Here is a 14483-nt window from a genome sequence, read left to right as displayed (position 1 = left end):
TTCTAGTTTTACATCTCATAAATAGGTTTTTTGTTTGAAAGTGTATTCAAGAAAAACGAGGCTATCTAAACTGTGTCTTGAACTATGGAAAAAGTGAGCTTATTTTTAAAAAATATTTATGCTGGGAGTTGCATATTTAGCAATTTTTTTAAAGGGGGGAGGATTTTTGGTAGAAAACATCAAGGGTCTGGTATCATAGACTCTGCTGGATGTTTACAGTAGTCTGTGGTTTTACTATGCCTTTATGTGCTTTTCTTGCCATTGTTCTACTATGATCCAGTAGAATTGCTATTGTGTGACAGGCAAAAGTAGGTTGAACCAAATGAGAATGCTAATGCAATCAAATAATTATTTGAACAGGCATTATATTTTCAGGGTCTTTGAGGATCTCTTAGCATGAAGTAATAGCCATCTAGCAGCAGCCCAACCTACCCTTCAAGATCTCCCGGTAAAAAACTCTAAAGAACAGCTTCAGGAGTTCCTAGAACAATTCCAAATGCTTTTGGAAGTTGTGCCTTTGTGCATTTTCCATTTAGTATTCTGTGCCAGCTGGCTTTTAGAAGAACACTAGGGAGAAACAGCAAACCAATTTCTCTTTGGAAACAGACTTTAAAAGGAAAGGTGCTGTGAAAGAGCCTAGAGGAAAAATAGGCGAGGAAGTTGGACTTCAAAGTTAACAGCACAAAAAAGGAGCTTGTAGAGAAGGCCTGAAAAAAAATCATACTTCATGTTGTATGGGGGTGGGGGGGGAGATGGCTGCTTCACCCATGTTTTGCAGAATACAGCTTCTTGATTTTTATTATTAGTACAGTACTTGATTTTTTTTATATCTTAGAATTAGACTATCAAAATAGTGTCATCAGCATAGCTCAGATTGATATTTCATCTTAACAATTTTAAATCTATCTCATATTCCAGTCCAGCTTTCCCTTAATATATGTTCAACATACAGGTTGAGTGGTGGAATATACTGCTTTCTGTAACTTCCTTAGCAACCTGGAGGCAATCTAGGTCACTATGTTTTTTTGTCTATACATTAGCTTTTAGGCCTTGTATACAGATTTCACATGAGGACAATGAGATGTTCTTGGATTCCATGTTTCTAAATACTTTCCACTGCTTAAAATGATATATATATATTTCTTGACATGAACTGCTTCTTTATGCCCAGATCATCATGGTCAAGTGTGCTGGCAGTGAGCTTTTAGAAATCCTACCCTGCAAAAGTGTGTACTGTAGAGAGAAGTATTTTTGGACAAAAGTCATTGCCTTCTTGCTGTATCAAAGACTCAGAGGCTCAAGTTCAGAACAATAATAATCATATAGTGTAAACAGATAAAAAAATTGGTGTTTCCATTCCATATGAACCTCTGCCCTGTTTGTTAACTATATATACCAAGAATATAAACAATCTATTTCCTAAATAACTCTATAAACTATATTTAAGAATTTTTCTGTTTTGGAGTAACTATGTTGTATTTGCTGAAATTTGTAACAAATGATCCCCAATGCATTTTTTTTTCACTGAAGTTAACAAAATTGTTAACTCTTATTAAATTTTCCAGCAGAATCTGCCTGCCGTTTCCATTTTTTTTTTTTTGATCATATAAAGTGCACGAGGGCTATATCCCATCAGTCTCTTAACATCCTAGCATAGACTGAGGATTTTCTGTTCATCCAATGCCTTCCATTTGAGGAGTAACAAAATTAATTTTGGACGAGTGGATAATGAGTCTGCTTAAGGTCAGAAAGTTTGTTATTTTTTAAAATCATTGGTGCCAATAGTTTAAAGCATGTTGCCACATACATATAAAGAGATGGCCATGCAGAGGTCTGTGGATCACTTAAAAGGTTCTTTAATGACCTGAATGATTCTGTTCAAGCCATCTGAACCATATTCTTTGTATACTCTTGGATATTCTGAAACACCTCTTTGCAATATTTGTAGACACCAATAGATGCTTTCACTATGATAGACACACCAGTACATACTGTAAAAGCCGAGGTGGCGCAGCAGTTAGAGTGCAGTACTGCAGGCCACTTTAGCTGACTGTGTTCAGCAGGTCAGCGGTTCAAATCTCACCGGCTCAAGGTTGACTCAGCCTTCCATCCTTCCGAGGTAGGTAAAATGAGGACCCAGATTGTTGGGGGCAATGTAAATATATATATACATTGCTTACTGGTGTACACCGCTTAGAGAGTGCTTGCACTTAAAGCGGTATATAAGTCTCATAAAATAAATAAAATAAAAAAATACTGTATATCTGTGAATTTGCATTATTAGAGAAGGAAAATAGGGAAGGTGGCTATATGTGAGGGATTTACTAATAATGTGGAGATAAAGATAATATACTGGTCATTCCATTGTCTCTTGTTTCTTTCTATCCTATAATTGTCAGAATCAAGTAATTCTGAATGAAAATAACAGAAATGTAAAATAACAATGAGAAAAGTTTAGTTACTTTAGTAACTAAAGTTACTGTTGTATTTTCCCAGGCTCTGCTATTTGTATGTGTATCCTGTTTCATTCTAGAAGGACTTTCTGAATAGATGTGTCTATTATTATAAAAGGCAATATTCAGTTGCTCTCAGGCCTGGCCAATATTGCCAAAAATGTACACAAACGGGCTTGTATCAATAGTTTAAGTAGACATTGGGTTATGAACCGTTGCTCACAAAAACCATAAATTATTTCAGAGTATCAAAGTATACTTTGAGAGGGAATACATGTCATAATAAAGTAATTATTTTATGATATTTTAGGACAACTATGAACAATCTTTGTACTACCTTAGTTGCAATAGGAGGAACTAAACAAATATCTACCAGAGGAATTAAAAGGAACTAGTCTTTTAAAACAGAGGATGTTATGGCTATTCTTTCTCTCAACTGTGCCTAAAGGAATGATGGTTGGTATATCATATTAAGAGCAGATTATCAGCAACACACTAAGAATCATATATTGTATTTTCTGGATCTTTTTCATTACATTTTAAGTGTAAACAGTCATAAAGATTTTTGCCAGTATAAACATTTCCAATTAAGTAAATTACAAAAAACCTGCACATTGAGTCAGTCTTTCCTTAACTGGATATCAATATTAGAGCTGTTTAAAAGAAGTGCATAAAGAAAGCATATTATCATGAACAAAATACCCCTTTTTGAGCCATTAATGTAACCACCTCCTCTGGAAAGCTCACAAAGCTGCTTTGCAAGTTACTTTCTTTTCAGTGGGAGTGCTAGAGAAATGAAACGGCTTTGCATATATCCACATCTTCAAACAGCTAGAGATAACCATTCAAGCAGTTGTTTGAGTTGTCCAAGAGATATGATTTCTTCCTGGATGGGAAACTAGTAGGGAAGTCCAGGGCTATAGCTTAGACTAGAAACAAACAAACACTATGGAAGATAATGGAATACCATTCCATGTTGCCAAAGAAAATTATGTGACATGCAGTTTGAGTTCCATTTGGCTCAAAGGAGAGTTCACCATTTTGCTTGGACTTACAAACATTGAATATTTCAGGCATAGAGAGCTACAGTATTTAATTGTGCAGTGTGGTACCTTTAGTCACGTGCAGCCTCAGCCATGTGGTACGAGATCATTTATAGAAAACCTGCATGCACATGATTGTGCCGAGACTGAAAAAGAAACAGATTGGTTGGGACTATTATATTTTTCTAAACTACTGTAGGCATGTTAAAAAAAATGGTCAGGTTATTTTGATTTCTATAAAGATATACTACTGAAATTTAATAACGTGTTCCATCAAGAAACACACAAACATATACACACAGATACACACACACACACACACACACACACACACACAGAGAGAGAGAGAGAGAGAGAGAGAGAGAGAGAGAGATTTTTTTCAAATGGATAGCTGGAATAGAATTGCTATTCTGCACATATAGAGATTCCTGGCCTACAAAGGACACAGTAAACAAAAAGTTGCTGTGGATAATGGGACCCGCCCTTCATATACACTCAGATATCAAGAAAGACACATTTTTATTTTTTGAATTCTCAAGAAACATTACATTGCAGCTCCCTTATACTTAAAACATTAGAGTATATGCTAGCAAAACCAAAAAGCAGAACCTTGCTGCTGGTAGTTTGGGGGGGATGTTAGCACCTAGTCTTGATTGACTGATTGTGCGCCACCATGTCAGTATTAACTCTTAGTGACCATTTTTCTAGAGGACTATTGCCCATTTTAGACCTTCAGGGCTTCTAATAGAATAGTGCATCCATCAGTGCTGTAATTGAATCCATCCACTTTGCTTCTAGTAATCTACTACTTTTTGCTTCCACTTGTCCCAGCATTATAGACTTCTAGGAGCGCTAGAGAGCTAGATCTTTACATTATGTGATGATTTTAGTTGATCTTAATAGCTAAAGAAGATCAGACCTTTTCATTAATGGAGGACTATGAAATTTTAGAGCTAGACTGAGATATCAAAAAGTATACAATAAATCACTCCCATGTTGTTTCCAGGTAAAATGTCCACAGGACTCAAGTTCCATGTGAAGAATTCTACCTTTTATAGTGGAGAAAGATTTTCTCTTCTAGATTTTATGTTTTATGTACATTCATCAGGGCTTAACAGAGAGAGAAAGGGGGGGGGAGAATGTTTCCAGATATTATTTACACTAAAATACTTTGTAAAAATGTATTGTTTTTGTGTTTGGATTCACATATGCACAAATATTGTGAGGGTTAAGTTTTAAGGACCAAATATGAATTTCCTTTCAGTCTTTAACTCTATGGCTCATCATGCCTTCCTATGACTGAAGACAGTCCGCATCTTGGAAAACATCTTTGCTCTACATTGGAATGGCTACAAAAAAAGGAGATTTATAAGACATGTGTTCACTCTTTATCTTGAAGGTCACCTTGACCAAGTGGATTTTACCATTTTAAAAACTGGCAAATAAATCCGAGGGACATCCTATGGCATTACTCCAGTAATGGAGGCACTAAAAATCAGAAGTTTTCATCTAAGTATCAAGTAGACATCAATTGACTTGCAAGAGGGGAAAATCAAGCTCAGTAATTGACCACATACTTTACATTAAAAATGCTCAAAGTTAATTTTCTAGTAAGTAAAAAATTTTGTCCAAAACCTGCAGAGCTAGGGTGTTCAATGCTTCAGACTCAAAAAGAAAAAGATCCTTTGGAGCATATGTGGATACACGCAACTCCTGGAAAAATCTTTTCTTGGGCTTGTGCTGCAGCTATGGAGCTCAACCACACTCTAAATATTTTATTTTCTCTTTGAATAAAGTGCTGCACAGCTATAGTAGACAATATTGAACAAGACCGACCAATATAATTCACTATCTCATTAATGTTTTGAGTGACTATAGCAAAATTGTACAGGTTCCCAACTTATGACAATTGACCCCAAAATTTACAGTGATAAGCAAGACAGTGGTTAAGAGTTTTGCCCGCTTTTATGATATTTCTTGCCACAGCAGATAAGTGAATCATTGCAGTTAAGTTAGTAACCTGACTGTTAAGTAAATCTGGCTTCCCCATTGATTTTGCTTGTCAGAAGGTCTCATGACCCCAGGACACTGCAGCCATCATAAATACATGCCAGTTGCCAAGCATCCAGACTTTGATCTTGTGACCATGGGGATGCCACAACTCTCCTGACCATGGGATGCTGCAACAGTTGTATGAAAAATGGTCATAAGTCATTTTTTTCAGTGTCATTGTAACTTTGAGCAGTCACTAAACACATGGTTATAATTGGTGGACTACCTATATTTAATTTGCCTCCTTTCTAAAATCTTAATATTTGTGATTCCATGCTCTTGAACAGAGGCAGAACAGTTCATTGAAATACATATTGTGTAGCTACTGAAAATAAAATTCAGAGTAGAATTTTCTATTTGGGAAGAGTTGTATTTCTGAACGTATGTGTGAGCAAATAGTTAGAAAAGATTATGAAGTGTGTATAATTATATGATTTTTGTAAATAATTTGGACTGAAAAATGATTATTATCCATCTAGTTCTTAAGCCGTGTACTTATTCATGCTTCATAGAAGCTAATGCATTGCATTAAGTAGAATTTTTTGAGGGTAATTGCTTCTTGCAGCTTTAGTCTCACCATTCCCTATTTTTTGTAAGCAATTTGGCTTGACCGTTCAATTTGTTTTTCAAAATATGGTCAGACTACTATGAAAAAGCAGAACATATGAAATAAATACTGAGGTCATTTCTTGAAACACATTCAGCAGTATTACTGCTGGGGTTCATAATTCATTTATACAATCCCAGCTCATTTCAGTTGACAGGAAGCTGACAGCAAAATGCCTTCCTGTGAAGTAACTCAGATCCAATGTACGTAATCATCCAGAATCTTGCCTTTTCTTATATAAAATGTCTTCATACTTAAGAATATATACAAAAAAGGTGCATACATGCTGTTTACCATTAGTCTAAAGAATACCTCAGAATGAACTGGAGAAAAAAAAAACCCTAGGAAATCTGTACTTGCATGTGCGGTCTCTCTCTAAATCAGGGGTCTTCAAACTTGGCCCTTTTATGACTTGTGGACTTCAACTCCCAGAATTCCTCAGCCAGCCACAGCTGCTTGGATGGTTCCTAGTGCTACCTAATCATTGCCGTTTCATTATAATAAGTAGCAAAATTGCAATACAATTTATTTTTCATGTTAGGAGTATTACAACCTATGTGTCCATGCTGCTATAGCCTCTCCATGTTAATGTCATAGCTATGTAAGTTGAAACATCTGACATCAACATAGATTAATTTTATCTTCAGAATGGGAATCATTTTATTACCCATTGTTACCAGGAATTTAATTATTGCCAATATATTTTTCCAGTTTTCTTTTTTAATGGCATAGAACTGTGGTTAAATATTTAATTAAGGATCTCTCTCCCCTCCCCCCTATAGCTTTAACAATTACTATAAAAATGGCAATTTTATACCATTATGTAATTTAAATCTTTTTTTTTCTTAAGTTGAACAGAAGATATAGCACTATAAAACCACAATACTATATTAATTTTAAAGCCACATATTAATCCTAACTTTGAAACTTTCTGGACACTGAAATTTTAATGGTGACCAGAAAAAGGATTTTGGTTAATGTATTATTTTAGCAGTAAAGTATTTCAGCAATAATTATTTAAGCCTAAAAATCTTCATAGAGTTAGCAATCTTCCTGAAAAATAGTAGTTATGATACGAAGACTTGCTGACAGAACCATCATCCAAATTTGGTATCCTCTCTTATTTTGCCAGGAAGGCTGCCAACTACCTCCTTACAAAACATTGTTAGTTATGGTACAGTAGATCCATGTTTGAATCTTGGTGTCTCCATAGTCAAAAGCTCACTATTTTGACCTGTTTCCACTAATAATCTATAGCTGTTCCAAGGACATTCCAGAAAGTTCTTTATCTACCGCACATTTTAAATGGACTCTTGGCAGTGTATAGTATAAAAAAACAAAAACATAATGTAAAATTACAACATGACTTAAAATACCAAAATTATACTATTATGGGTGCCTTTTAACAATTTCATTTAAACATTCTTTTTTCACCACTTATCTAAGTTCTGGCAGGAGAGTTCCAGAATTAGGGGCTGCCACTAAAAAAGATTTGGTTTTGGATACTTTTTCCTCATTTTTTTCAACCTTCCCACTGTAAGATGTGCAGGCGCTGTTTGAAACAGATACTTCGAAAAGGCTTTATAGGTCGAAAATAGTATGTTGAATAGTACCTGGAAACCTATTGGTCACATTTCAAACCTGAAGCACAAGTGTTGTATGTGAAAAGGAGCTCTCATTGAATAAAGAGATTGCTATATTTTGTATCAGTTGAACTTTTTGAACAGTCTTCAAAGGCAGCTTCATGTAGGCTGCGTTATAGTAATGTATATAGGATGTGACAAAGGGGTAGATCACTTTTGTGAAGGTCTCTTTCTCTAGGAAAGTGACAATTAAAATGCCAGCTAGTTCTTTTAGTTATGGCCTCTGTTTGCCCATCCTACCCTAATCCTATAGTTATAAACTGAGAAAGACCTCCAAGTTTTTGAACTATATATTCAAGAGTGCTACCCTATTCAGAGTAGCCATCGAAAAAAGATCTGGATAATATACATAGTGGGATATGACCAGCATACTGATGATGTATGAACTCTTCAAGTGGTTTCATGAAATGTTACAAAATAGGGGTAAAAGAAAAGAATGCTTTGGCAAGCTAACCTTCCCCCAATGGAATAGCATATTCAGGAAGAAGCAGTACTTCAATTTCTAACCCTTGCAGGCAGTCCAGAAAGCTATCATGATTGATAATACTGAATAGCCCTGAGAGGTTAAAAAAATAAAAGAGCCAGGAAGGGTGCATTTCCTTCCATGAAGTCCCAACAAAAATAAACAAGTATGACTAATGCAGTCTGTCCCATGCCTTGGACTAAAATCTAATTCAAAAAAGTTCAAATAATCTGCTTCCTTTCAGGATGCTCATTGGAGCCACTCCCTTTTCTTAACACTCCTCCCCATCAAGGAGAAACTTGGAGCCTGGATGATAATTATTCCGCACAAGTTGTTCTAGGAATGTTCTCTTGAGAGATATACCAGTTTCTTTTATGGTGGCATCAACTGCTTTTCCAATAAGGTGCTGATCACAAATATTTTGATACCTTTATCACCACATTTTAAGCTTAAATATGATATCATGCCAGTGTGATAAGGTTAACTTTGGGCCTTAATCCACCCATGTTCTAAGTGCCTTTCTCTCCTAAAGCTCTATCAAAAAACAAAAGTGCCCATTTCCAGGATCTGTGTGATAGTTAGATGTCATTTGGGAGCATTTTGTCAATGTCCTTTTAGATTTTTGTATTCCAGAAATCTAGGCATTCACAGCAGAATTGCCTCCCAAATTTCTGAAGAAATCATACTGGACTTCAGCAGGGTCCAAAAGGTGCTTAAGGCAGATGCTTAAGCTTAATGTGCTTATCTATCCTGGAGATGCCTGGAGTAGTAACTAATGAATGATTTAAGTGAATCAGGAAATGGCAAAGGGCTCACTATATAACATTATACATATTTAGATAATGTTTTCATTGCTTTAAGATAAATATCAAATCTAATGTCTGGAAAAGATAATTGGGAATGTCTGGAACATAATTGTTCAGCATGAGTAGATACAGAAGCATTCTAGGATGCCTGGCAGTTCACAGTGCCACCATCTATCCTCTGGGGAGAATGTATCTTACATGGCATCTACCTTCTAACCCCAATATGCAGAAGAGATGGGGCTTTCACACTCTGCATTGCCATTCTATAATTAAAAACTCAAAAAGCAAAAATTTGAAATAATTTCTATAGTGCCATCTGCTGGCTATTTAATATAGAGGCATGATGACTAGAGGATTTAGACATCTTTCCCTTATTCTCAGTAAAATCAAATTTACAGACATAAGTAGAATAAAATGTTTTTTCAGAAAGATAATATGAAATCCCCAGTATGAAATATAAGTGAAGATTGAAATTGAACATTTATTCCTACAGCCTATAAGACAAATGAAGAAAATGAGACTTAACACCACATATAGAAATGCAAAAATGTAGCATAAATTCTGACTCCATGTTACCTATTTCTACAGAAACCCTAGAATACCTGAAGCAGTAGTTTACTGCTTCACTTTGTGAACATCTCCAACCTTTTGGAGATTCCCCAAATCTCTCAGAAGCTATAGAAGAGGATAAAAGACCAGTCCTCTCCCAGCTCTTCACAGACTTTCTTTTTTACAGAACAAAAATAAAACTATATTTTGTCTGGGGAAATGGGAGTATAACTCGAGTCCTCAAACTGATATCCACTATTAGATATATCTTCTTTTGAACATATTCATTCTTAACATCGAACTTGTCCAATGCTAAACCCCAGCATACAGATATTTTCCTGTGTTCTATGGATGGTTTCAGAGTGCAAATTGATGGCCCCACTATTAATGCTACAGCTTCTAAACAGTATAAGGGCATAACAATCTTTCTCTGTCAGAGATCAATGAGACTTTGGGGAAGGGGGAGAGGTTTACTCCAAGTGAAGAGCTTGGTCTAGTACAATTGCTCCAGTGTGTCTCTTTGGAGTGTCAATAGTTAACATGGAGTGCAATTATTAAGACATATGAGAACAGTTGGACTCTATTTTCTTACTAATCTTTGTATAATCCACACAGAAAAGAATTTCTCAGGCTTGCAGACTAGTACTCTGAGACAGTACTATATTATCTATATTGTTTCCATCACCTTAATGGCCCTCAAATAACCTGATATTGCCATGAGGCAGTCAAGCCTAGATACGCTGGCTTAATCTCCTACATCTATAAGTGTAGGCAGCCAGGTTAATATAATGTCTAAGCTGTGAACAGTTAAGTATACTTTGGGCATCTATTTGGGTGCCAGAGTATGAGCAATGGGATTTTTTTCCTATTCTACCACAATGGCAAACTCCCAAGCCCTCATGCTCTCTACGGATCCTCGATAATGTTAAATATCATTTATTTCCCGAAGTGATGTGTTCATATGCTGTAATTTAGGTTCAAATTTAGTTCCTGGAAACTGCAATATACTTCACTTGCAACTACGGTACCTGCAATTACATGTCCCGTCTGTTTTTAATGTAGCATGAATCTTCCCAACCTGGTTGTTGATGTTGTGAATTACTCTGAACTGCTGAAAAATGTTTCTTGGCATGTGACTCACACCAAGTCTTCTGTTTGACATGGGTTTCTCTGATTATTCTCCTGGCCAAAGGAAGAGGTCTCTCTCAGTGTATTCTGTAGTTGCCTTCTGAGAAAGTTGCCTTGTACCTCATAAATTCACTTGGAACTGAGATTTCAACCAGACTTCTCTCTTGTAGGTATGTCCCTGGTTTCCAAAGGATTTGAATGACTCTTGTGGTCAGGATTAGAAGGGTCATCTTTACTGATTCTAAACCTTCTCTCCTGGTGTGTGGGGGTCTCTCACGTGCATTCTGCCATAACTGTTCCAAATTTGGCACAGCTTTGAGATGATCCTCCATTACTGCAAATTCCCATTTCTAAGGATTTTTAACTAGGGCCTTGACAAGCAGCATTTACACTCATTGTACCTGGTAAGGATATTAGTCATTGATGGAGAGATGCCCAGTGAGATGGCCATTTATTACTGCATTCACTCATCACATTGGCAGTATGGAAGTTCCTCTGGTCCATGACTTTAATATTCAAACTCATTTATTTGGGCTTTCATTTTGGCAATCTTTCTTGGGATACCTGCTTCTCCATATTTGAAGCATTTGGAAGCTAGTTTGCCAAAAGGCATGTGGGCTGGTTGGAAGCTGGGTGGTACTTCACATGGCTTGATTGGTGCTTTACTCACTGCAATCTTTGCGTTAACCCTGATTGGATGGGTTTCCTTTTATTTCAAAAGTACATTGAGGTGGTTATGCTGATACATTTGCACTATCCAAGGTCTGGAATCCACCATTTTCTATAGTGCTTAGTCCCATTAGATTTGATCATAGATATCTGGTTGGCTAGCTGGGCCATGAACCTAAATTGTATTAGCTCTTTGGCTTTGTCAATTGTGATAACTGCTACACATTTGCATCAGGTAATATATGACCTTTCCTCCTTGTGGGTAGAGAAATGTGTAATAGGAATCAGATTGTTACTGTAAGCTTCATTTCCTATACAGCAGCGTTTCCCAACCTCAGCAACTTTTAAGACATATACACATAGGCTCCCAGAATTCCTTAGCCATCATAGGGAACCTATTTTAAAGATGCTGAAACACTACTACTGAGGAAACAAGTCTTCCTCTACAGAAGAAATTATAGTTGAGAAACACTGCTCTATAGCTTATCAAGGAGCTCCACCTTCTCATTGCTCTGTTGAATCTGAAAGGTTGAAATAAAAACTTTGGTATGTTTTAAGTGCTTTGCTACAAAAGCATTTTTAAAAAGATACGGAAATTGTCCACATACTAGACCAGCTTAGTTGCCTTCAAAACTTTCAAAATAAGACTTTCACTCCGACCTGCCGCCTAAGGTCCCATCCTTCTTCCATCGCTGTCATCATGTCGGCAAACAGCTCCAAGCGTACCCGTCCAATTCCTACACTCCTCTCCCTTCCCATTCGCCACCCACCCCGGCCCTCTCGAGCACTTCCTTGTAGACCAGAGGGCCTTTTTCTGGCTTGTGGACTTCAACTCCCAGAATTCCTGAGCCAACCCTCTCTTTCTCTTACCGGAGGCTTCAGCTCCGTCCCTTTTCTTCGAACCTGCCAACAGCCGCCCGATATGCGGCCGATAAAGCGCATGCCCAGGACCAGCCTCGAAACACCCCCCCCCTTCTCCCCGGCTGTTCTCAGCTACCTCGGGTTCCTCAAATGGACCTTCCTTGCCCACGTGTTCGAAACAAGAAGCTCCGGGCACTTTACCTCGCTTCCTTCTACAGCCAACTGCTCCGTTGTACGGCCTCCCAGGCTCCCGTCTTCTCCAAAGCGGTACCCGGCCCTTTTCGAGGTTTTTACAATCTTGAGGTCTCCTGCTCTTACTTTTCACTATTATACCTTTTCTCCCACATGCCATCCCTTTTCTCTCGCGCGACCAAATCCTGTCAGCCGTTTCTCGGATTCAGGCCCTTTCCTCCTCCGCCCTCACCCCCCCGTCTCCGCCAGCGCAAACTATTCTTCAGGTCGTAAAAGCTTGGCGAAGGACAAAAGTGTTACGCTTTTCCTATTTCAAGTCGTAAAGAAAGAGAAATACAATCCTAAGAGAAACGCCCTCTGGAAAGGAGAAAAGAGGACTTATCCCCTGAACAGGAAAAGATCCCGTTTTCATCTGTTGAGAACGAAACTGCGCCTGCGCGCGAAGTACTATGCAGCAGGAGGGAAAGCCACGCGAAGGCCTTTTAAGCAGGGGGACGGCGTGTTTCAGAGAAAAGTAGGATTGCTCGGCGTTAAGAAGAACGGCGGGTTAGGACTGGGATGCTGGCAGGCGTGGGTGAGCGCTAGGAGAAAGGGAGCGCGGCAACCTTTGCCCAACTTTCCTGGCATCTTCGATACACCGCCTTGCCCGAAAATTCTGTAACTGACACCAAGCAGAGATAACATTAGCAATATAGACAAGAGGGGCGTCATTGACAACTATCGCTGCGTGAGCGGTGGCCAATAAGGGAGCGCGCTGATGGGGTCACGTGAGGGAAGTTTGTGTGGAAAGACGGTTGGGAAACCAAGGAAACGGTTAGCAGGAGAGGAGCGCGGGGAGGGGGCGGAGCCAAGCGCGCGGGGCAGGTGAGGGTCTTTGTGTGTGGGTGTGGACTTCGCTTTCTTGCTTCCCTTTCTCTATTTCTTGTCAGGCCATATCTTTCCCCCTTTTTCTGTGTTGCCTAGTGGTGGGATAGGTAGAAGTTGAACAAATGAAGCTTCCTCCCCCCCAATAACAACTGGTTTCCCACTGAGCTGCTGATTTTTCTGAAGTGAGTGACCGACTTTTGGGCGTGGATGTTCGTTTTGGCTATGCGCGTGGTGAGTCTGAAATAAATAGGAAGGTGAGTGGAAAGAGGTCCTGGGTTATACACAGCGCTGAATCCCCAAAGGCAGACGAAGTGGATGTTTAATCTACGTTCGGTTGTATTTATGGCTGTTTTAATTTTTTAAATTGTTACTGCTTGTACGCCGTGCAAAGCCACGTTCAGTATATATCAATTTGCTAAGAGATTTCTTTTAGTCTTGGTTTTAAATGTCACTGGTTAACGAGTGGATGGTGGATGGGCGACATTCTTACACATAGCAATAAGTATTTGCATGTAGGGATAAGAAACAATGATTTATCTCAGTCTGTGGGTGCTGCCAAATATGCATTGTGGGCATTGTCGGCATGGGCAATTGTTTTTGTTATCAAAATGATTTTGCTGGAAAAGTTTGATTAGTAAGTTTCTACTAAACTAAATAATAGGATGTATAAAAATCATGTAACTTCTAAAACGGACATGGTATTAAAATATGTAATAAATGAAACAGATACATTTTGTACCATTCATGCATAAATCTGCAAAATAATATTGAAAAATATAATTATGCCATGTGGCATTTTTCTTTATGAAATTTGGTGATCTCATGTAGTCTCTGCCATTTAATAGGAATAGCTTTAATATAAATTTATTTGGCCTCATGTACACTGTGAGGGAGCACTGATGTTCCTGGTGGTTCCAAACACTGTTGAATAGTTACTCTTAACTATATGTAGTTCTCAAAACTTTTTGATAATAAAGTGTTCCATATAAAAGGAAAGATTGTGGTCTGCTAGTCTAATCTTTATTTTATGTTGCAGAATTGCCTGGGAACCTTAAAGGTACTTTTTCAAAAGACAACTGGATTGTTTTTTCCTTGAAGAAGATGTTTTGCTTTTCATCCAAGAGGCTTCATGAATTGAAGAATGAGTTGA

At 37.9% G+C, this 14483-nt stretch overlaps 1 protein-coding gene and 1 long non-coding RNA gene across 8 annotated transcripts in view; one reads left to right on the top strand and one right to left on the bottom strand.

The window, feature by feature from the left end:
- Positions 1 to 12613, bottom strand: part of LOC120316034 — a 28064-nt gene extending 15451 nt beyond the window's left edge. Inside the window, exons 1-2 of one of the 2 annotated variants that reach the window (XR_005558849.1) lie at positions 12476 to 12613; positions 3566 to 3642 (exon numbers count right to left, since the gene is read on the bottom strand). This is a non-coding gene — a long non-coding RNA (uncharacterized LOC120316034). Of the gene's footprint in view, positions 1 to 3565; positions 3643 to 12283; positions 12407 to 12475 lie in introns of those variants that run through there. The other variant, XR_005558848.1, reaches the window with a different exon arrangement.
- CEP78 (centrosomal protein 78) overlaps positions 12402 to 14483 on the top strand; it is a 28554-nt gene continuing 26472 nt past the window's right edge. For 2 of the 6 annotated variants that reach the window (XM_039361153.1, XM_039361113.1), the window contains exon 1: positions 13339 to 13587. The gene's annotated coding sequence lies outside the window, so the exon portion shown is untranslated. The other 4 variants (XM_039361142.1, XM_039361128.1, XM_039361119.1 and 1 more) reach the window with 4 other exon arrangements.

Source organism: Crotalus tigris, unplaced genomic scaffold, assembly GCF_016545835.1.
Source record: "Crotalus tigris isolate CLP2741 ecotype Arizona unplaced genomic scaffold, ASM1654583v1 scf7180000017585.4430047, whole genome shotgun sequence".
NCBI lineage: Eukaryota > Metazoa > Chordata > Lepidosauria > Squamata > Viperidae > Crotalus > Crotalus tigris.
Note: the sequence above shows the minus strand (reverse complement) of the source record. Positions and strands in the feature narration are given on the sequence as shown.